This window comes from Triturus cristatus, chromosome 6 (assembly GCF_964204655.1).
Source record: "Triturus cristatus chromosome 6, aTriCri1.1, whole genome shotgun sequence".
In the NCBI taxonomy this organism is placed as follows: domain Eukaryota; kingdom Metazoa; phylum Chordata; class Amphibia; order Caudata; family Salamandridae; genus Triturus; species Triturus cristatus.
The window spans coordinates 1,114,429,282-1,114,451,434 of NC_140589.1; the positions used below are offsets into that span (position 1 = coordinate 1,114,429,282).

The 22,153-nt window shown below is 46.6% G+C and overlaps 1 protein-coding gene across 3 annotated transcripts in view; it reads left to right on the forward strand.

The window, feature by feature from the left end:
* The window catches only part of LOC146821043 (uncharacterized), a 366,698-nt gene that overhangs the window by 43,054 nt on the left and 301,491 nt on the right, over window positions 1–22,153 (forward strand). The gene's annotated exons all lie outside the window — the stretch shown is intronic.

Here is a 22,153-nt window from a genome sequence, read left to right on the forward strand (position 1 = left end):
TTGGAGTGCCATTGAGAGGGAGAACTTTGCTGTGGTTTGGTCCCTGAAGAAGTTGAGGCCATACTTGTTTGGCATTCACTTCCTAGTTCAAACTGATCACAGACCTCTCAGATGGCTAATGCAAATGAAAGGAGAAAATCCTAAACTGTTGAGGTGGTCCATCTCACTACAGGAAATGGACTTGGAAGTGGAACACAGACCTGGGACTGCCCATGCCAATGCAGATGGACTTTCCAGGTTCTTCCACTTAGTCAATGAAGACTCTCAAGGGAAAGGTTAGCCTCATCATCTTTCGTTTGGGGGGGTTGTGTGAGAAAGTGCCCTCTTTCTTGCATGGTATGCCCCCACGTTTGCTGAATTGCTGATGTCCTTTGACTGAGTGTGCCCTCGGCTCCTGCTAATCAGGTACCCAGGGCCTATGTTCCTTCCCTAAAATTGCATTGAAGCCTAAACCCAACTGGCATCTCTGGCCACATGTCAGCCCCTGGTAAATGGTACCACAGGTACCCAGGGCACTGTGTCCAGAGAAGTCCTCTAAGGGCTGCAGCACTTATTGTGCCACCCTTAGAGGTCCAGTACCCTGACAAACACACACTGCCTTTGCAGGCTGCGTATCTTGGTGCAGAACAAAGTGATGAGTCGACATGACACACATCTCTGTATGCCATGCCCACAAACCACTGCCCTGGCATAGATCAGTCACCCCTCTGGCAGGGTGCTCTATACCAGTGGTGAGGGTACAGGTGCATGAGCCCTGTACCCCTAAAGTGCCCAAGTCTATTCTTGGGCATTGTCAGTGCAGTGCTGTCATTAAGAGTAAATGGTGCTGGGAGCTTGTCATTCCGAACTCCACTACACCATAATGGCTACACTGAAGACTGGGAAGTTTGGTATCAAACTTCTCAGCACATTAAACCCACACTGATGTCAGTGTGGGATTTAATGTAAAATGCACAACAGAGGGCATCTTAGAGATGCCCCCTGAAACTCGACCAACTTCTAGTGACCCGACTGAGTGGCTGGTTAGGATGCCACCAACAGACAGGACCCCTGGGTCGAGTGCCTGCTGCTCTCGGGGGCCTAAAACAATGCACATTCAGGGATGAGGTGCTAAGCCTCCTCCCCCAGGATGGGCAGGGTTAACGAAGGGGAAGCTTCAAAGGCATGCCGCCTTTGTGAGCCTCTCCAGACCATTTGCTGCTTTCAGCAACTGGTCCCCACTGGTTCTACCCCCCACTTTGGGCGGGAGAACTGGCGGGAAAAACAAGTGAGGGCATGAGGTAAGCCCACCTCTGCCAACTCCACATCTCAGGTGGGGGAGGCGAGGTGAAGCACAATTCTGAGTCCCCGCCATCTTGAGGATGGGGGGACCTAGCCAACCAGGGACAGGCTCCTGCCCCCTCCCACTGGAGGGTGGCACGATAGAGGGTGTACCCACCCCAGGGAAGGGACCCATTGGTCCCTGCCCTTTACCTACCTGTAACACACCTAAATCTAGTATTTAGGGGGCACCCTGAACCTTGCTTCCTTAGGTTCAGAAACGACAAGAAGAAAAGAAGAAGGACCGAACAGCCGTGCAGCCAGCTAACAAGAGGAAGACGCCCACTGACTTGGCCCCAGCCCTACAGGCCTGTCTCCCCTCGAACCTGCTCCTGCGAAATCCCGCTGTGTCCTGCAGCCAGCAACCTCGAAAACCCCAGAGGACCTGCCTGCCTTCACTTCCAAAGACTGCTTGTCCCATGAACACCGGATTTGTTCAACTGCAATCTCTGGCTGTAGCCAAAGACCGCGAATCCAGCCCACTCTGCACCCACAGAACCCTGTCTGAGCTCGAGTGAAAAAACACCACGAGGAGGTCACCCCAGCGATCTTGACCTGAGATCCGGCGACCCCTGACCTGCCTCAAGCCTCCAGCCAACGCCTGCAGCCTAAATCCAGAAGGCCCCACCTAACCGCGACCCGGAGCTGGTAAGAAGGTCCGACCCCATAAGGCACCCCTTCACCCGACACCCCACGGCCTTGTGTTCCCAAACCGACGCTGGCTAACCAACCCCTGAATTCCATACATACCTCTCGAAGTGGTGGTCGCACCCAGAAGTCCTTTGTCTCCCTGCCTGCAGTGCTTTTGCAAACCGGAGATTCTCCATTGAAAGCAACAGGGCACCCAACCTCGAAACTGCACCCTGAACCCGGCCACCCTAGTGCCGCTGAGGGTGCACCTTTTGTGCTACTTTGTTTCCCCGGTTGCCCTGACCTAAACCCTAGGAGCTTTGCTCCCACAACCCTGTGGCCTGCTTGCCAGCAGCCACCAACCAGAGACCCCCTAACCCCCATTCGATAATATTGGGCCTCAACACTCTGCACCCGGCCACCCTAGTGCCGCTGAAGGTGCAACAAGAGTGGATCACTGACCCGGGGGACCCCTGAGTCTAACCCCAGAACCCTAACTCCCACAGTCGATAACTTACCTGTGATCCGAAACCCTGTTTTTCCTCCATAGGATAACATTGACAATTTTCTTCCAAAACGTTTCTAAGTGTGGAGTTGTGAAACCTAAAAATATTCTTTAAAAATCGCACGAATAACCAAAACGTATTTACTTACCTGTTTGCAAGAAATGTCCCAGTGCTGAATCTAGGTATTCAGCATTGAGTTAGAAAAGTAACGTAAAAAGTAACTTACCCGTAATTTACTGAAAAAAACTATTCACTTCAATGTGCTGTATTTGCTAAGTGCTGCAACCTACTGCATCCCCTGTAAATCAAACAAAGTACAAGTTCTATTTCATTTTCAAAATGTTCTACAATCAGCTACTTCTTACTGAAAAGTATTTAATGCTTACCTGTGCCAGGCTTGCTTGGTTCTAAAAATAAAACAACAGTATATTTTTTATACAAAAACAATTGGCCTAGAGTTCAGTTCTTGAGTGTGTGAATTCAGTTGCTGACTGAGTGTGTACATCAAATGCTTAACACTGTCCTCTAATACTGCCTTACTGCTCGACCACTCTACCACAAATAGAGAGTAAGGTTCTATCTAACTTTAACCTCTGCCTATCTCTGGGGTCACCTGGACTCTATACACACTATACCTCATTTTGGTGTAGTATATATAGAGCCAGTTTCCTACAACGGTCCCGAAAATTGGCAGCTAAGGGACTCATTAGCAGTTCAATGACCCTGGCAGTGGCCATCTACACAGCCAGGCAAATATCCATTGCCCTTTCAGAGGGGCACCAGAGGCCGTGGAGCACGGGATGTGCGCGGGTAAACCAGGCAGGCTGGAATGTTGATGAACAATCAAGATCCAGGACTTGTAGTAGAAATATTCTAAAATACTGAAGCATGTGCTTACGGTAGAGTTGGAGCGGTAGTAGTTCCAGGAGTGTGGAACATCCATTGCGGATGAGCAAAAATAAGATTAAAATGCCGCAAATGAGGAATAACAGCAGTGGAAATCCTCTTAACACACTGGAAAAAATTGAATAAATAAAAGCCAGTATTATTCCAAAGACAGTTTGGAATGAATTTACTAGACCGGAACCCACAGTCTTAAAAAAATGTGCAAGACCGGTCTTGTTAGTTTCGTTAAAAATTCTATGCACTAATTCATTGAAATGCAGGGGAAGATTTGTATTTAACAATGACTGTATGTCGCTAGAAGTTCTGGCCACCTGCAATTCAAACGTTTCACGAGCAGATATGCGAGGTACCTCCTTTTTGAAACACTAATGCTTTAAGTCTTCTTAGCCTGTTAAAATCTGCCTTCAAAGTTGGAATGGAAGGCCACAACGAGCTATCTCAAATACCATGTGTAGGGGGAACAGGACATTGTTGCAACATGTAATGAGCTGGGAAACAGACAAGACGTAGGGGGCTCCAGATCGCATTCCGCAACAGTCTTGATCATGAAGCATTAAATAACTCCCATTTGAAAGGACCGTAATAAGTGGAAGAATTGTAGGAACTGGTATTCTTTTTAAATAACAGGCCAAATTTGGCACCGAAGTATTACATGTGCCGTGGATCTTAACATGTCTGCAAATGAGTGAATGTCTCAACAGAAGAGTCGCATTCCTCTCCAATAAGAAACACTTCCTTTCTGGCACGTTCACAATGATAGGAGAAGTGAAGTGACCCTAACTCATGAATGAAGCTGCCTCCGAGGGGTTCATATCTACCAACAGGAAAATTTAATGCAAGCTGTGAACTGAAATGTCAAAACAGGTAAAGAGATAACTGCATGTATCAACTACATAGCTGAGGCTTTTTCGGCTGGTGAATGTAAGTTGTTCTAACTTCTCTAAAGGCAGTATCAGGAGTATTATGTAGGGTGCATCTTTCATTGCCATCAGGTGTTGTTTGCATGTTAAATTAAAGGCCATGAATAAATTACTGCAATTGAAATAGCGCCATGGTATGCACCCATGTTTAAGGTTTTGAAGCGTTCATCTAAACTGCATAATAGATATGAGCTGACTGCCCATGATACAATGTTGACTTGTCACGTTGCATAATATCAATAAGTTGACACAATGTTATTTAAATTATAAATACAAAACGATAGAATATTAATACTATTATCAATAGCATCAAGCACTTTATCCAAATTATCTTGATCAATTTGTCCTAAATGGGACAATTTCAGAATTTCATATAAGTAGCATAAATAAATCTTTTAGAGCATGGAGATTTGGGGCCCGATGGAAAATCTGACAAATCCATTTCTTCTTTGGATAGGAGAGGAAGATGTTGTTTCACTGCAGACAGTGCGAAATGTTCCAACGATTGTTGACAATTTTCCCACTGATTAGGTGATAACAAAACCGGAATGTTGTGAGTGAGAATATCAGGGATCGAGTTTGCTTGATTTGAAGCCAGGTGTGGAAATGAGAAAACAAGCATAACAACCATTAGTATCTATTGGCCACAATAACCACCCGTTATGTTCTGTAAGTGTGGAATTAAATGTACCATTCTGCACCATGCTATTGAATTGTTCTTCTGTATAATTTATGAAACGTTGCCAATTATAAAAGCGGGCCACTGAGGGAATATTTGGGGCATGCATTTCTTAATTTTTTGCCAATCCCAGAAATTTAGTCTGCTAGATGGTGTCATTCAAGAAGATCATTTGTTTTGGAACTAAGCAGGCCCGAAATAAGTTTTCCGTTACCTGAACCTGCTGAGGCTTCATTCCCCAAATCTGTTTAAAATCAATTGAGTCTTTCCAATAATCATAGTCTTTAAGGGCTAACGGATTAACAAACAAAGCTGTATTTATTAGTGTGGTCTGTGTAAGCAGATATTTTTTGATGGGGTAGGGGCTAATTTGAAATAATGTGACGTGGGTATAAAGTGTTGTATCCTGTGAAATATGTGAATTTGTCTTTGTGCGTTTTAGAACTCCCTTGTGGGGGTAGTCGAACAATGTTCTCAATGTGTTTCAATAAAAAGTGTACGTTGACTACCGGCTCTCTGTAGACAATGATACCCATAATGGTGATAACAGAACATATAAGCATAGTTAGCAGAATTAAGGTATAGGTCCTCCGATTCAAAAACAGTATACTATTCCAGCTCTGAAAGCATAGAATTTACGGTTTCAACACCTCAATCATCTAAATGTAACTATGACATCACCCATAGAAACTATGAACACATACAGTATCTGCAGGATCCCCGCAGAGCCGAATATATCAAAAGTAACTTTATCCCAAACCCTTCCATCAATCATTCGAACAGCTGATATGTCTCTTGTCAGTTTATGGAAGAAAAATGGGGGGGATTCAACACCCCACCAGTTCGTAGCCAAACATTCTGGGAGGTAGTGGCCATTAATCAACAGGAAAGAAAACAGTCACAAATCTAATCCACATGAACAAACAAGCATTTGCAATGCAATACGTCTCGCATTCACGAGAGTTTGAGCTATTGGCATTGTCAATACTAATAGCTTAAACTCTTGCAAATGCAAGACCTATTGCATTGCAATAAAGGGCCTTCTCGACCGCTTGTTAGATTGTAAATATCAGAGGAAGAGACCAACCTGCGACGTCTTCAAAGTAATGATAATTAGTGCAGTGAAGAAGATGTGTAAGTGTTGTAAATTACACAGACACAAAGTGTGAAGTGAGAGTTACATATGATCCGAGCTATAAACACTAACAAAGCACTCCCAACACCTTTTGCTCTGTGATTATACTGTTGAGGCTCAGGAGGAAGAGCGGATGGGGGGGCTATTTCCTGCCCTCTCCGTGACTTGAGTGTGCAGTGTGGCATTGCGTAATGTCATTGCTATCTTTGGCCTAAATAAAAACACTCCGCTGTAGTAGGGCCCTGGCTTCACCTCCTGGTGCAGGACGGGCTGTGCTTTATGGCAGGCATGGAGGGAGGGATGAACTCGACTGCAGCTCCGGCCTCGTACAGTGCCCCTGCTATTACTAGCGAGCGATAGGCGCTGAGGTAGTGGTATTGGTATTGGAAGTATTGTTAGTGCTGGTATTGTTGATACTGGTATTGTTGGTGGTGGTATTGGTGGTGTTATTGGTGGCGGTATTGGTGGTGGTGGTATTGGTATTGGTGGTGGTGGTATTCGTAGTGGTGGTGGTATTGGTGGTGGTTTTGGTGGTTGTATTGGTGGCGGTATTGGTAGTGGTGGTGTTAGTAATGGTAGTGGTGGTGGTGGAGGAATTGGTGGTGGTATTGGTGGTGGTGGTTTTGGTGGTGGTATTGGTGGTGGTGGTATTAGTGGTGGTCGTTGTATTAGTGGTAGTGGTATTGTTAGTGTTACAGGTGGAGGTATTGATCTTGGTGGTGGTGGTATTGATATTGGTGGTGGTAGGATTTGTGGTGGTATTTATTGGTGGGGGCGGTATTGGTGGTAGTATCGGTTTGTAGTGGTGGTACTGGTGGTGGTATTGGTGGTGATAGTATTGGTGGTGGAATTGGTGGTGGTGGTATTGGTGGAGGTGGTGGTTTTGTTGGTGGTGGTATTGGTGGTAGTGGTGGTGGTATTGGTGGTGATGATATTAGTGATATTGGTGGTGGTGGTTGTATTGGTTGTGGTGGTGGTGGTATTGATAGTGTAGGAGGTGGTGGTATTGATATTGGTGGTATTATTGGTTTGTAGTGGTGGAACTGGTGGTGGTATTGGTGGCGATTTGGTGGTGGTATTGGTGGTATAGGTGGTGGTGGTATTAGTGGGGGTATTGGTATTGGTGGTGGTGGTATTGGTGGTGGTAATGATATTGGTGATGTTGGTATTGGTGATGGTGGTGTTATTGGTGGTGGTATTGTGGTATTATTGGTGATGGTGGTATTGTGGTATTATTGGTGGTGGTTGTATTGGTGGTAGTATTGGTAGTGTTGGAGGTGGCGGTATTGGTGGTGGTGGTGTTATTGGTGGTAGTTTTGGTTTGTAGTGGTGGTACTAGTGGTGGTATTGTTTGTGGTGTTGGTTGAATTGATGGTGGTATTGTTGGTGGAATTGGTAGTGGTGGTGGTATTGGTGGTGGTAGTGTTGGTGTTATTGGTGGTGGTGGTATTGGTGGTGGTGGTGGTTGTATTGGTGGTGGTATTGGTAGTGTTGGAGGTGGTGATATTGATATTGGTGGCGGTAATGCTGGTGGTATTGGTTTGTAGTGGTGGTACTGGTGATGGTGGTATTGGAGGTGGTGTTGGTATTGGAGGTGGTGGTGATTTGGTAGAGGTGGTGGTATTGGTTGTGGTGGTATTGGTGGTGGTATTGGTGATGGAAGTGGTGGTATTGATGGTGGTGGTATTGGTGGTGGTTGTATTGGTATTGGTGGTGGTGGAGGTATTGGTGGTGGTTGTATTGGTGGTGGTATTGGTGGTGGCGGAGATGACGGTATTGGTGGTGGTATTGGTGGTAGAGTTGGTGGCATTGATGGTGGTAGAACTGATGGTGGTATTAGTGGTTTTTGTATTGGTATTGGTGGTGGTGGTATTGGTGATGGTGGTTGTAGTGGTGGTGGTGGTATTGGTAGTGTTGGAAGTGGCGGTATTGGTGGTGGTGGTAGTATTGGTGGGGGTGATAATGGTAGTAGTATTGGTTTGTAGTGGTGGTACTGGTGGTGGTATTGGTGGTGGAATTGGTGGTGTTGGAATTGCTGGTGGTGGTGGTGGTGATATTGGAGGTGGTGGTATTGGAGGTGGTGGTGATTTGGTGGTGGTGGTATTGGTTGTCGGGATGATGGTGGTGCTGGTATTGGTGATGGTGGTATTGGGTGGGTGGTATTATTGGTGATGGTATTGGTGGTGGTGGTATTGGTGATGGTATTGGTAGTGTAGATGGTGAAATTGGTGGTGGTGGTATTAGTGATATTGGTGGTGTTATTGGAGGAGGTGGTGGTATTGGTGGTGGTAGTGGTATTGGTGGTGTTGATGGGGGTACTGGTGGTGGTACTGGTGGTGGTGGTATTGGTGGTGGTGTTAGTGGTATTGGTGGTGTTGACGGTGGTACTGGTGGTGGAGGTGGTGTATTGATGGTGGTGGTATTGGCAGTGGCATTGGTGGTATTTGTGGTGGTGGTATTGGTGGTGGTGTTAGTGGTATTGGTGGTGGTGGTATTGGTGGTGGTATTGGTAGTGTTCGAGGTGGCGGTATTGGTGGAGGTGGTGATATTGGTGGTAGTATTGGTTTGTAGTGGTGGTACTGGCGGTGCTATTTGTGGTATTGGTGGTGGTGGAATTGGTGGTAGTGGTGGTGGTATTGGAGGTGGTGGTATTGGTGGTGGTGTTGGTGGTGATATTGGTGGTGGTGATTGTATTGGTGGTGGTATTGGTAGTGTTTGTGTTTCTAAAGGAAAGGGTTTGTGATATGTCAGGAAGTTTGGCGCCCTGCTATGTTTGCGTAAACGGTAATCATATTGCCGTATGGCACGGTGCAGCCAGGATAGAGGAACACCCACAACCCCTTATTGAGTGTGGGTGAGGATCCACACACTTAACAGAAAACCAAAGTCCCGGGCACACGTGAGCTAGGTAAATTACTTATTGTCACAAAAGGTCACATATATTTTCTCAATGTCTGATAATTAATGTCCACGCATAAGTTCCTTCAAGTATTTAATCTTTATGAACACAACCAGCCAACACATGTTTCGTCACATTTGGGAAGTATCCCGTGACTTCCTCAGGGCTGGGAGGGATACAAAAGGGTGATATGAGCATGTATATGTACAAATGTACAACTCTAATGATGGTTGAAAACACAGGGTGAACAGTAAGAAAACACCCTTAAAACGTGGAAACCCTAAAAGAAAGTGTCAAGACAAAATAATGGTGACTCCACACTAAGGTAACACAGAATCCGGTGGGAAAAAAGTGACAAAATTTGCAAGAAATAGTTGTCAATGGGCAACAACAGTATAGGCTGCTTAAAGTACATTGTCAAGATTCTTCCCTATGTATGCTAAGTGGTGAATAGTGAAGTGCGCCTGATTATTGATAATAGATGCAAACAATGCGTGAGAGCTAGAGCTAAGATATAGCTAATAGTTATCTCAAACTTTAAAACAACAGTATGGTTAAATGTGGTAAGCGGAACATGAGAGCTAAGTAAAGCTATGTGAGTTAAAAGGAAGCTCCCAAGGAGTAAAAAGTATGACAGTGCTACCTGTATTAGGAGCGTCGTTGTCGGGTGGTGTCTAGGAAGAAAATTGCAATAAAATTCAAGATGAGGAAGTGCTTCTAAGTAAAGCGGGGGAAAGAGAAGGAGGAGGGAAAGAAACAGGAATAGCAAATGTAAAGCCTCACCGCTTCGCCGGTGATAATTCCAGACCGGCAGAGCTGGCGTCGTAGGATAATTGAAAGGATTACTCAGGTTGCGAGTTGTCAGGAAGGTCAATCCTGAAACATAAGAGAAGGCAAGCTTCAAAATCTACACAGCCAAGTTGTGTGGAAGCAATAAAGCAAAAGGGCAGATTGCGTAACTAGATCTTACCGGAATGCCAGAGACCTATGGTGTCTAGAAGCGGAGCCTGCCTGAGAAATTCGCTTCTGCGGCCAGATCGCCTGTGAATGATAAAGGGGCACATGATTAAAAACACTGTCTAGGGACGGAGTCACTGTGTGATGAATAACTAAAACTAAAACTAGGATCTTACCAGGGTGCTGGTGATCCTAATCAGAGCACCTGTCAAAAACGGAGTACGGTGAGTTCGCCGTATTGATTCCTGTAAAGAAATATCAAAAAATGCCTGACCACCTCCTCAAAACTGAAGCGTTTACAAGTGTAGCGAGTATTCACTCAGAGAGGGGCTTACCTGCTGCGGGTGCGCTTCAGAACGGTGACAGGCACTGGTTCACCTCTGTACCGGAAGTGGACAGGGAATGAAACCGGAAGTGTCTTTATATAGTTACCGCAATAGATAAAGACTAGAGTGTCAACTGTATCGTACATACAGCCTGTCTGTCAAGGTTCATAGCGGAACGACCTGACTATGGAAGTTATGGTCTTTCGTATAGACCTCCTGGCCCTCTAACCAAATATTTTCTACAACTTATTGAATTAATCGCTCCGCACGTGATAGTGAGCAGCAATTTTTTATTGCTGAGCGATTTCAATATACATAGTGAATGTGCTTCCAACGTCGATGCCATGACACTCTTGGCAGACTTAGCCACATTAGGGTTATTTAAACTCAATTAGGGCCCTATACATACAGCTGGCCATACATTGGATATTATTTTCTCCAATTCCTCCAATGTTTTTTGTGAATCTCCACAGGTATTACCTTGGTCTGATCACGCGTCACTTGAATTCCTCATTCGTGCCCCTAGGAAGACAAGTAGCTCTAGTCATGTCACCCACCATTGTCGTCGCCAATGGAAGGGAGTTACCCCGGAGGGCTTCCAAACATTCTTTGTAGAACCACGGGTCTTATACTCAAGTAATATAGAAGACTCCCTCACTACATATAATTTGGCTGTTTTAAGTGCTTTTGACCAGTTGGCACATTTGAAATCTTTTCTACTATTCCTAAACGGCCCCAGCATGCTTGGTATTCTCCCCAGTTACGTGTATTGAAGCGTCTTTGTAGGAAACATGAGAAACGGTGGCGCCGCTTTCATGATGAAAGTGACAGAAATCGGTTTTATGCCTTCCTGGCCAATTATCATAGGGAAATTAGGGCAGCACATAAAGCCCACATAGTATTACAATTGAACCAGGCACACAATGACTCTAAAGTGCTTTTCTGTATCCTTCAAACTTTCACTAATCCTATAGCCTGTGAGAGCCTAGTAGCCCCCACGCAAAAATTGTGCGACGACATCGGAACCTTCTTCACACAGAAAATAGAGCTCATCTACGATAATATAGTTTAATCAAGGAATCTACCTTTAGTCACTCCACCACCTGAGACACCCGTACAGATAGTTACTCAACTATTGGAGAGTTTTCCTCCGGTTACACAGGTAGAGGTAGAGTCCTTGATTTGCACCATTAAATCAGGATCCCCCCAGGACATCATCCCGGCTAAGATTATTTCCTCTCATGCTGGCTTTTTGTCCCCTTCCATTACGCATCTCCTCAATCTCTCCTTAACAGAGGGTTATGTTCGTAAGAACACCAAGGTTCCGCTGACTGAGTTTTCTAATCTCCGTCCTATCTCTCTCCTCCCTTTCCTGAGCAAGCTTTTAGAGAAACATATAAATACATATCTTTCCAACTATGTCGAATGGACGGGTAGTCTTGACCTTTCTCAGTCGGGTTTTCGCCCTAACCACAGCACATAATCAGCCCTGCTAGTGCTCACCGATAACATCAGGATGACTCTAGATAGGGGTCATTCAACTATATTGGTGCTGTTGGATCTCTCCGCCGCGTTCGAAACAATATCCCATCATATATTGCTCAGGAGGTTGGAGGAGATTGGACTTAGAGATTTGGCCCTTCAGTGGATGATGAGTTTCCTCTCTTCTCGTTCGCAGGCTGTCACTCTTGGGCCGTATCATTCAGCACCCACAGAACTGACCAAGGGCGTAACACAGGGCTCTTGTTTGAGCCCAACTTTGTTTAATATCTATGTGGCCCCCTTGGCCAATCTGTTAAGGAGTTGTGGGTTTATCCCCATCTCCTATGCTGACGATACTCAGTTGTTCTTTCCTTTTGCAGAGTTCACTCCATCAGTGCTGGAAACCTTCTCCTCGGGAATGAGAACTATTTCTCAATGGATGAGGAGCAATTTCCTTCAGTGTAATGTTGGAAAGATGAAGATTCTGCTTTTCGGTGAAGCCCAGCTACTGTGGACCCCCAGCTGGTGGCCAACAGACTTTGGTTCCCCTCCCTCTCCGAAGACTTGCGTTAAAAATCTCGGCGTCCGTATTGATCAGACCCTCACAATGAAGGAACACGCCGCTCAGACAGCTGGCCTCTGTTTCCAAATGCTGGGCCAGTTGTGCCGCATCCTCCCTCTGCTTCCTGACTCGACCCGGAAAACATTGACACAGGCTCTTGTTTTAAGCCGCTTGGATTACTGCAACGGCCTGCTAGCCTCTGCTAATAAGGCTGCTTTTGATAGATTGCAGGTTGTCCAGAATACTGCAGCACGCCTGATTGTCAACGCCCCTCCAAGGACTGCTTCCCGCCCTTTGCTTTATAAGCTACATTGGCTCCCTATACCGGAGCGTGTGAAGTTCAAGGTTTGTTGTATTGTACACAAGGCTTTGGTCAATTCTGGCCCCACTTACCTCGTGGACAAATTCACTCTTTATAAGCCCCGGAGGTCCCTTCGTTCTGAATCCAAATTCCTACTTGAGGCTCCGAGAATTAAAAGGGCCCGCCTGGGGGGCAAGTCCCTCTCTTACCTGGGCCCTCGTCATTGGAATTCTCTCCCTCTACAGCTGCGGCAGTGTACGGACCATCTTCTCTTTAGGAAGCAGCTTAAGACTTTTCTTTTCTGTTTCTAGTCTACAATGGACTACTGTCTCAAACCGCCCGTCCAAGCGCAGAGATACCCCTTCGGGGGTCGATTCTGGCACTTTATAAATAAAAACTAAAAATAAATAAATAAAATAAAACGTGTAAGAACTAAGAATTGAAACTATAAAACATGACCTACTATGAACAATGGGTGCTATATAAAGGAAAACAACATGAAGGCGGGGGCAGGTACAGTAGAAGCTATGCATGCGCTCGCGTGTTATTGTGTAAGATAGCACGGAGAGCATAGAAAAACAAGTTCTGGGGCTAAAACTGAAAATTTAAATTTATATAAAAAGTTTCAAAAGAAATGTCGCATCAAACTATGTGCGGAATGAAAAGATCAAAGTGAACAGCACGTGTAAGTACCAATCACTTTTAAGGACAGTAGAGGAGGCAGGAGAAAAGTGCGCAAAGTTGCTAAACTAATTCGAAAGAAGAGCCTCAATTGTCATATAAGACCCAATGAAAGAAAGCGAACCGATCATGAGGTGGAATTGGTGGTGGTATTGGTTTGTAGTGGTGTTACTGGTGGTGGTATTGGTGGTGGTATTGGTGATGGAGGTGGTGGTATTGGTGATGGAGGTGGCGGTATTGGTGGTGGTTGTATTGGTATTGGTGGTGGTATTGGTGGTGTTATTGGTAGTGTTGGAGGTGACGTATTGGTGGTAGAGGTGGTGGCATTAATGGTGGTAGTACTGGTGGTAGTATTGGTGGTGGTATTGATGGAATTGGTGGTGATGGTTGTAGTGGTGGTATAGGTAGTGTTGGAAGTGGCAGTATTGGTGGTGGTATTGGTGGGGGTGATATTGGCAGTAGTTTTTAGTGGTGGTACTGGTGGTGGTATTGGTGGTGGTATTGGTGGTGGAGGTGGTGATATTGGAGGTTGTGGTGGTATTGGAGGTGGTGGTGATTTGGTGGTGGTATTGGTGGTGGTGGTATTGGTGGTGGTGATGGTGTTGATGGTATTGGTGGTGGTATTCTTGTTGGTAGTATTGGTGGTGTGGTATTATTGGTGATGGTATTGGTGGTGCTGGTCGGGTATTGGTGGTGTACGTGGTGAAATTGATGGTGGTATTAGTGTTATTGGTGGTGTTATTGGAGGAGGTGGTGGTATTGGTGGTGGTTGTAGTGGTATTGGTGGTGTTGATGGGGGTACTGGTGGTACTGGTGGGGTATTGTGTTAGTGGTATTGGTGGTATTGATGGTGGTACTGGTGGTGTTGGTGTATTGTGGTGGTGGAGGTGGTGGTATTGGTGGTGGTATTGGCGGTGACATTGGTGGTATTTGCGGTGGTGGTAGTGGTATTGGTGGTGGTACTGGTGGTGGTGGTATTGATGGTGGAGGTGGTGGTATTGGTGGTGGTGGTGGTATTGTTCATGGTGGTATTGGAGATGGTGGTAGTGGTGGTACACATGGTGTGGTGGTATTGGTGGTATAGGTGGTGGTATTGGTAGTGTTGGAGGTGGTGGTATTGGTGGTGGTATTGGTATTGGTTTGTAGCGGTGGTACTGTTTGTGGTATTGGTGGTGGTTGAATTGATGGTGGTATTGGTGGTGGAATTGGTAGTGGTGATATTGGTGGTGGTGGTTTTATTGGTGGTATTGGTAGTGTTGGAGGTGGTGGTATTAATATTGGTGGTGGTGGAATTGGTGGTGGTATTGGTTTGTAGTGGTGGTAGTGGTGGTGGTATTGGAGGTGGTGGTGGTATTGGAAGTGGTGGTGATTTGGTGGAGGTGGTGGTATTGGTGGTGGTATTGGTGATGTTGGTATTGGTGGTGGAGGTGGTGGTGTTGATAGTGGTGGCATTGGTGGTTGTATTGGTGGTGGTGGTATTGGTGGTGGTTGTATTGGTATTGGTGGTGGTATTGGTAGTGGTGGTATTGGTAGTGTTGTAGGTGGCAGAATTGGTAGTGGAGGCATTGGTGGTGTTGGAAGTGGCGGTATTGGTGGTAGTGGTATTGGTGGTGATATTGGTGGGGGTGGTATTGGTGGTGGTGATATTGGTAGTAGTATTGGTTTGTAGTGGTTGTACTGGTGGTATTGGTGGTGGTGGAATTGGTGGTAGTGGTGGTGATATTGGAGGTTGTGGTATTGGAGGTGGTGGTATTAGTGATGGTATTGGAGGTGATGGTGATTTGGTGGTGGTATTGGTTTGTAGCGGTGGTACTGTTTGTGGTATTGGTGGTTGAATTGATGGTGGTATTGGTGGTGAAATTGGTAGTGGTGATATTGGTGGTATTGGTAGTGTTGGAGGTGGTGGTATTAATATTGGTGGTGGTGGAATTGGTGGTGGTATTGGTTTGTAGTGGTGGTGGTATTGGAGGTGGTGGTGGTATTGGAAGTGGTGGTGATTTGGTGGAGGTGGTGGTATTGGTGATGTTGGTATTGGTGGTGGAGGTGGTGGCGTTGATGGTGGTGGCATTGGTGGTATTGGTGGTGGTTGTATTGGTATTGGTGGTGGTATTGGTAGTGGTGGTATTGGTAGTGTTGTAGGTGGCAGAATTGGTGGTGGAGGCATTGGTGGTGGTGGTGGTATTGGTGGTGGTAGTATTGGTGGTGTTGGAAGTGGCGGTATTGGTGGTAGTGGTATTGGTGGTGATATTGGTGGTGGTGGTATTGGTGGTGGTGATATTGGTAGTAGTATTGGTTTGTAGTGGTTGTACTGGTGGTATTGGTGGTGGTGGAGATATTGGAGGTTGTGGTATTGGAGGTGGTGGTATTAGTGATGGTATTGGAGGTGATGGTGATTTGGTTGTGGTATTGGTATTGGTTTGTAGCGGTGGTACTGTTTGTGGTATTGGTGGTGGTTGAATTGATGGTGGTATTGGTGGTGGAATTGGTAGTGGTGATATTGGTGGTGGTGGTTTTATTGGTGGTATTGGTAGTGTTGGAGGTGGTGGTATTAATATTGGTGGTGGTGGAATTGGTGGTGGTATTGGTTTGTAGTGGTGGTGGTATTGGAGGTGGTGGTGGTATTGGAAGTGGTGGTGATTTGGTGGAGGTGGTGGTATTGGTGGTGGTATTGGTGATGTTGGTATTGGAGGTGGAGGTGGTGGCGTTGATGGTGGTGGCATTGGTGGTGGTATTGGTGGTGGTATTGGTGGTGGTTGTATTGGTATTGGTGGTGGTATTAGTAGTGGTGGTATTGGTAGTGTTGTAGGTGGCAGAATTGGTGGTGGAGGCATTGGTGGTGGTGGTGGTATTGGTGGTGGTAGTATTGGTGGTGTTGGAAGTGGTGGTATTGGTGGTAGTGGTATTGGTGGTGATATTGGTGGGGGTGGTATTGGTAGTGGTGATATTGGTAGTAGTATTGATTTGTAGTGGTTGTACTGGTGGTATTGGTGGTGGTGGAATTGGTGGTAGTGGTGGTGATATTGGAGGTTGTGGTATTGGAGGTGGTGGTATTAGTGATGGTATTGGAGGTGATGGTGATTTGGTGGTGGTATTGGTGGAGTTTGTGGTATTGGTGGTGGTGGTATAGGTGGTGGTGGTATTGTTGGTGGTGATGATATTGGTGGTGATGGTATTGGGGATGTTGGTATTGGTGGTGGTATTATTGTTGGTGGTATCGGTGGGGTGGTATTATTGGTGATGGTATTGGTGGTGCTGGTCGTAGTATTGGTGGTGCACGTGGTGAAATTGGTGGTGGTATTAGTGTTATTGGTGGTGTTATTGGAGGAGGTGGTGGTATTGGTGGTGGTAGTGGTATTGGTGGTGTTGATGGGGGTACTGGTGGTGGTGGTATTGTGTTAGTGGTATTGGTGGTGTTGATGGTGGTACTGGTGGTGTTGGTGGTGTATTGTGGTGAAGGTGGTGATATTGATGGTGGTGGTATTGGCGGTGGCATTTGTGGTGGTGGTAGTGGTATTGGTGGTGGAGGTGGTGGCATTGGTGGTGGTGGTATCGGTGGTGGTGGTTGTATTGGTAGTGTTGGAGGTGGCCGAATTGGTGGTGGTGGTATTGGTGGTGGTTGTATTGGTATTGGTGGCGGTGATATTGGTGGTGGTGGTATTGGTGGTGGTGGTATTTGTAGTGTTCGAAGTGGCGATATTGGTGTTGGTGGTATTGGTGGTGGTGATATTGGTAGTAGTTTGGTTTGTGGTGGTGGTGGAATTGGTGGTGGTAGTGGTGGTGATATTGGAGGTGGTGGTGGTATTGGAGGTGGTGGTGATTTGGTGGTGGTATTGGTCGAGGTGGTGGTATTGGTGGTGGTTGTATTGGTATTGGTGGTGGTATTGGTGGCGGTGGTATCGATGGTGGTGGTATTGGTGGTGGTGGTATTGGTAGTGTTGGAAGTGGCGGTATTGGTGATAGTCGTATTGGTGGTGATATTGGTGGGGGTGGTATTGGTGGCAGTGATCTTGGTGGTAGTATTGGTTTGTAGTGGTGGTACTATTGGTGGTATCAGTGGTGGTGGTATTGGTAGTGTTGGAGGTGGCGGTATTGGTGGTGGTGATATTGGTGGTGGTATTATTGGTTTGTAGCGGTGGTACTTGTGGTGGTATTGGAGGTGGTGGTGGTATTGGTGGTGGTGATATTGGTGGTGGTGGTTTTATTAGTGGTATTGGTAGTGTTGGAGGTGGTATTAATATTGGTGGTGGTGGAATTGGTGGTGGTATTGGTTTGTAGTGGTGGTACTGGTGGTGGTATTGGAGGTGGTGGTGGTATTGGAGGTGGTGGTGGTATTGGTGATGTTGGTATTGGTGGTGGAGGTGGTGGCGTTGGTGGTGGCATTGATGGTGGTGGTATTGGTGGTGGTGGTTGTATTGGTATTGGTGGTGGTGGTATTGGTAGTGTTGAAGGTGGCAGAATTGGTGGTGGAGGTGGAGGCATTGGTGGTGGTGGTGGTATTGGTGGTGGTGGTATTGGTGGTGGTATTGATGGTGGTGGTATTGGTGGTGGTATTTGTAGTGTTCGAAGTGGCGGTATTGGTGGTGGTGGTATTGGTGGTGGTGATATTGTTGTTAGTTTGGTTTGTGGTGGTGGTGGAATTGGTGGTGGTAGTGGTGGTGATATTGGAGGTGGCGGTGGTATTGGTGGTGGTATTGGAGGTGGTGGTGATTTGGTGGTGGTATTGGTCGAGGTGGTGGTATTGGTGGTGGTACTGGTGGTGATATTGGTGGTGGTATTGGTATTGGTAGTGTTGAAAGTGGCGGTATTGGTGGTAGTGGTATTGGTGGTGATATTGTTGGGGGTGGTATTGGTGGTGGTGATATTGGTAGTAGTATTGGTTTGTAGTGGTGGTACTGGTGGTGGTATTGGTGGTGATATTGGAGGTTGTGGTATTGGAGGTGGTGGTGGTATTAGTGATGGTATTGGAGGTGATGGTGATTTGGTGGTGGTATTAGTGGAGGTGGTATTGGTGGTGGTGGTATAGGTGGTGGTGGTATTGGTGGTGGTGATGATATTGGTGGTATTGGTGATGTTGGTATTGGTGGTGGTATTATTGTTGGTGGTATCGTTGGGGTGGTATTATTGGTGATGGTATTGGTGGTGCTGGTCGTGGTATTGGTGGTGTACGTGGTGAAATTGATGGTGGTGGTATTAGTGTTATTGGTGGTGTTATTGGAGGAGGTGGTCGTATTGGTGGTGGTGGTGGTAGTGATATTGGTGGTGTTGATGGGGGTACTGGTGGTGGTGGTACTGGTGGTAGTGGTGGTGGTATTGTGTTAGTGGTATTGGTGGTGTTGATGGTGGTACTTGTGGTGTTGGTGGTGTATTGTGGTGGTGGTGGTATTGATGGTGGTGGTATTGGTGGTATTTGTGGTGGTGGTAGTGGCGGTGGTATTGGTGGTGGTGGTGGTATTGATGGTGGAGGTGGTGGTATTATTGGTGGCGGTAGTATTGGTGGTATTGGTGGTATGGTTCATGGTGGTATTGGTGATGGTGGAATTGGTGGTAGTGGTGGCATTGGTGGTGGTATACATGGTGTGGTGGTATTGGTGGTGGTGGTATTGGTGGTATCGGTGGTGGTGGTATTGGTAGTGTTGAAGGTGGCGGTATTGGTGGTTTTGATATTGGTGGTGGTATTGGTTTGTAGCGGTGGTACTTGTGGTGGTATTGTTTGTGGTATTGGTGGTGGTTGAATTGATGGTGGTATTGGTGAAATTGGTAGTGGTGGTGGTATTGGAGGTGGTGGTATTGTTGGTGGTGATATTGGTGGTGGTGGTTTTATTGGTGGTATTGGTAGTGTTGGAGATGGTGGTATTAATATTGGTGGTGGAATTGGTGGTGGTATTGGTTTGTAGTGGTGGTATTGGTGGTGGTATTGGTGGTGGTGGTATTGGAAATGGTGATGATTTGGTGGAGGTGGTGGTATTGGTGATGTTGGTATTGGTGGTGGAGGTGGTGGCATTGATGGTGGTATTGGTGGTGGTTGTATTGGTGGTGGTATTGGTAGTGGTGGAGGTGGCAGAATTGGTGGTGGAGGTGGAGGCATTGGTGGTGGTGGTATTGGTGGTGGTTGTATTGGTATTGGTGGCGGTGGTATTGGTGGTGGTGGTATTGATGGTGATGGTATTGGTGGGGGTGGTATTTGTAGTGTTCGAAGTGGCGATATTGGTGGTGGTAGTATTGGTGGTGGTGATATTGGTAGTAGTTTGGTTTGTGGTGGTGGTGGAATTGGTGGTGGTAGTGATATTGGAGGTGGTGGTGGTATTGGTGGTGGTGGTGGTGATTTGGTGGTGGGATTGGTCGAGGTGGTGGTGGTGGTATTGGTGGTGGTTGTATTGGTATTGGTGGTAGTGGTGGTGGTAGTGTCCATGGTGGTGCTATTGGTGGTGGTATCGATGGTGGTGGTATTGGTGGTGGTGGTATTGGTAGTATTGGAAGTGGCGGTATTGGTGGTAGTGGTATTGGTGGTGATATTGGTGGGGGTGGTATTGGTATTGGTGGTGGTATTGGTGGCGGTGGTATCGATGGTGGTGGTATTGGTGGTGGTGGTATTGGTAGTGTTGGAAGTGGCGGTATTGGTGATAGTCGTATTGGTGGTGATATTGGTGGGGGTGGTATTGGTGGCAGTGATCTTGGTGGTAGTATTGGTTTGTAGTGGTGGTACTATTGGTGGTATCAGTGGTGGTGGTATTGGTAGTGTTGGAGGTGGCGGTATTGGTGGTGGTGATATTGGTGGTGGTATTATTGGTTTGTAGCGGTGGTACTTGTGGTGGTATTGGAGGTGGTGGTGGTATTGGTGGTGGTGATATTGGTGGTGGTGGTTTTATTAGTGGTATTGGTAGTGTTGGAGGTGGTATTAATATTGGTGGTGGTGGAATTGGTGGTGGTATTGGTTTGTAGTGGTGGTACTGGTGGTGGTATTGGAGGTGGTGGTGGTATTGGAGGTGGTGGTGGTATTGGTGATGTTGGTATTGGTGGTGGAGGTGGTGGCGTTGGTGGTGGCATTGATGGTGGTGGTATTGGTGGTGGTGGTTGTATTGGTATTGGTGGTGGTGGTATTGGTAGTGTTGAAGGTGGCAGAATTGGTGGTGGAGGTGGAGGCATTGGTGGTGGTGGTGGTATTGGTGGTGGTGGTATTGGTGGTGGTATTGATGGTGGTGGTATTGGTGGTGGTATTTGTAGTGTTCGAAGTGGCGGTATTGGTGGTGGTGGTATTGGTGGTGGTGATATTGTTGTTAGTTTGGTTTGTGGTGGTGGTGGAATTGGTGGTGGTAGTGGTGGTGATATTGGAGGTGGCGGTGGTATTGGTGGTGATATTGGAGGTGGTGGTGATTTGGTGGTGGTATTGGTCGAGGTGGTGGTATTGGTGGTGGTACTGGTGGTGATATTGGTGGTGGTATTGGTATTGGTAGTGTTGAAAGTGGCGGTATTGGTGGTAGTGGTATTGGTGGTGATATTGTTGGGGGTGGTATTGGTGGTGGTGATATTGGTAGTAGTATTGGTTTGTAGTGGTGGTACTGGTGGTGGTATTGGTGGTGATATTGGAGGTTGTGGTATTGGAGGTGGTGGTGGTATTAGTGATGGTATTGGAGGTGATGGTGATTTGGTGGTGGTATTAGTGGAGGTGGTATTGGTGGTGGTGGTATAGGTGGTGGTGGTATTGGTGGTGGTGATGATATTGGTGGTATTGGTGATGTTGGTATTGGTGGTGGTATTATTGTTGGTGGTATCGTTGGGGTGGTATTATTGGTGATGGTATTGGTGGTGCTGGTCGTGGTATTGGTGGTGTACGTGGTGAAATTGATGGTGGTGGTATTAGTGTTATTGGTGGTGTTATTGGAGGAGGTGGTCGTATTGGTGGTGGTGGTGGTAGTGATATTGGTGGTGTTGATGGGGGTACTGGTGGTGGTGGTACTGGTGGTAGTGGTGGTGGTATTGTGTTAGTGGTATTGGTGGTGTTGATGGTGGTACTTGTGGTGTTGGTGGTGTATTGTGGTGGTGGTGGTATTGATGGTGGTGGTATTGGTGGTATTTGTGGTGGTGGTAGTGGCGGTGGTATTGGTGGTGGTGGTGGTATTGATGGTGGAGGTGGTGGTATTATTGGTGGCGGTAGTATTGGTGGTATGGTTCATGGTGGTATTGGTGATGGTGGAATTGGTGGTAGTGGTGGCATTGGTGGTGGTATACATGGTGTGGTGGTATTGGTGGTGGTGGTATTGGTGGTATCGGTGGTGGTGGTATTGGTAGTGTTGAAGGTGGCGGTATTGGTGGTTTTGATATTGGTGGTGGTATTGGTTTGTAGCGGTGGGACTTGTGGTGGTATTGTTTGTGGTATTGGTGGTGGTTGAATTGATGGTGGTATTGGTGAAATTGGTAGTGGTGGTGGTATTGGAGGTGGTGGTATTGTTGGTGGTGATATTGGTGGTGGTGGTTTTATTGGTGGTATTGGTAGTGTTGGAGATGGTGGTATTAATATTGGTGGTGGAATTGGTGGTGGTATTGGTTTGTAGTGGTGGTATTGGTGGTGGTGGTATTGGAAATGGTGATGATTTGGTGGAGGTGGTGGTATTGGTGATGTTGGTATTGGTGGTGGAGGTGGTGGCATTGATGGTGGTATTGGTGGTGGTTGTATTAGTGGTGGTATTGGTAGTGGTGGAGGTGGCAGAATTGGAGGTGGAGGCATTGGTGGTGGTGGTATTGGTGGTGGTTGTATTGGTATTGGTGGCGGTGGTATTGGTGGTGGTGGTAATAATGGTGATGGTATTGGTGGGGGTGGTATTTGTAGTGTTCGAAGTGGCGATATTGGTGGT